General features: G+C 31.6%; 1 protein-coding gene across 1 annotated transcript in view; it reads right to left on the bottom strand.

Moving 5' to 3' along the window:
- The window catches only part of LOC102672430 (basement membrane-specific heparan sulfate proteoglycan core protein-like), a 162,749-nt gene that overhangs the window by 21,594 nt on the left and 138,865 nt on the right, over positions 1 to 2,290 (bottom strand). The window lies entirely within an intron of this gene.

Genomic DNA, 2,290 nt, shown 5'->3' on the forward strand with positions numbered 1-2,290 from the left:
TAAACCGATCGATATACCGTCGAGATATCAACAGGGATAAAAATCGTCGGACAAACAGCGTGCACACTGCCGGATGTCATGCGACGTTTTAAGGAGCGCACATGTACACCGAACCCGAATCGGCCAAACTCTCTACGGCGTTCATCATCGGTATTTATAGATAAGTAGAAAGATAATAATTGGAAATACCAATGGAATATTGACACTGTTGACTAAACTTCTTTTTTATCGTTCCTTCAATGTTTAATAATATTTTTTTATATTATTTTTCTCATTTTTTAATTTCAATTTCGAATCTTGAATCGCTTCCAATTCTTATTCATATTTTTCGATATTTTCCTTCTGCGTGGAGGAAGAAAAAGAAAGGAATTAACACGCGGATACATGAATTTTCTTCCAAGAAAAGGAATTTATAAATATATCAAAGTTTCGTTTCGTTGCACGATTGCTCTTTATCAAAGAGCAACCATTGTTATTGTGTAATCGTGCTCATCGATTTTAATGGCGCAGTTTGAACATCGTCGTGATTACACTCATTGTGATTTCAACACAGGAGGAAGCAATACGTTTCCGTTCTTATCTAATAACGATTTCGTGATATTAATCGCGCGTGAATCGAAAGGCGCGGGAATTGATAGGTATTCCATTGGTATTGTATCGGTAAGAGTATCGGTAAGTATAGGAGAATTCTACTATGCAGCACGATAACTCCACGTGAACTACGTCCTCCCTAGGGAGCAAGAGTGTGTAATAATATAATTTCAAAAAGCTTCATGAACGGTTTATAAACGGTATCAAACAGAAAGATCTAAAGGCAAAAGGCGATGCCTCGTAAATTCTAAGGCTATGACGTGTGTGGTGAGATAGAAAAAGAGATAGTGAGAGAAAGAGAGAGAGAAGAAAGAAGAGGGAGAGACATACACTGGGGTTGATCGAAAGTTTTCCTAAATTTGTGAAAATAAATAATTATAAAGAAAGTGTACTCAAATTTCCTCTCGACTCCAGTGCATGCGAGGAGGTATAATTAATTTGTTAAATTTATCGATCTTAGGATCCAGTGTACGTGCGCTGTGTAAAACTTATGATCTAATAGAGATATACCAGAAATAAAAAAGATATAATATATAAATTTAAATATAAATATAAATATAAATATATATATATAATATACATAGGTATATACAATCAGATATGTAGAATAGAAGAGGTACATAACAAGATCAGGCAACCTGTGCTGAAAGAGAAGATGAAGAAAAAGAAATAAAACAACGTACGTGTGAGAGACAGAGAGAAGAAAAATGGAAAAAAAATATAAGACAGATAGAATATTCGAGCCAGAGGGAGATATATATGTGTATATATATATATATAGAATTCCTTGCAACAAAGTGTTCCACGTATTTTCAAAGTATCAGTTAAATAGTTTTGAATATTAAAACGAGACTTGATGTCGCGCTGAAACATATAAAGATACGTCGATAATTGTTAATTAAAACAAGGCTATAGAAGAGGATATGCAAAGAGAAAGAGAGAAAAAGAGGGATAAATTACTTGGAATTACATTTCTGATATTATCCCCATATATAATAAATACCTTCAATAAGTCAAAGGTTCTAATGAATCTTACAGGCAAATAGTATATTTAATGCTCTTAAAGCAATTAAACCGCTTTGTTTTTGCCGGTAGAACTGACAATTTATATTTGATTGTTATTCTAACGCGAGAATAGCTTTTCTGTAGGATTCATTCGAAATGGAGTATTTTTTTTTTTTTTTTTTTTTTCTAAATAAAATACGAAATAACTTGCGAGAGTGAGTTAATCGTGCGATTGTTAATGGAGAAACGAGTCAAAAATGTGCAATGCATTTTTTCAGCCCGAGTTTCCGTTCTCAAGAAAAACGACTTGAAAGTCGGTCGCGAGTGAGAGCTTTTAGCGTAGCTATTCCAACGGTTCTCAACCTATTGCTTTTAAATCTTTAAATTTAATTAATTCGCCTTATTTTTTTAATTAAATATTAAGATAAATTTTTAACGCAAAATCAATTGTTCTTTCAATAACTTTAATATACAAACAAATGAAAGTCATTCGTTAAATTTGTAAAGATGTTTGGAGAATTAAAAATTAATTGTAATTAAAGATATATTTGAAAATAAAATGAAAATAATATTATAAATTATTACAATTTTAAAGAGAACCACTGAAATGTCGCGAAGAAGTACACCTTTCAAGTTCGATTCTTTTCAAAAAGAAAAAAAAAAAAAAAAAAAAAGTTTCTTAGAAGGAATTTTT

This window comes from Apis dorsata, unplaced genomic scaffold, assembly GCF_000469605.1.
Source record: "Apis dorsata unplaced genomic scaffold, Apis dorsata 1.3 scaffold_5, whole genome shotgun sequence".
Taxonomy (NCBI): Eukaryota; Metazoa; Arthropoda; class Insecta; order Hymenoptera; family Apidae; genus Apis; species Apis dorsata.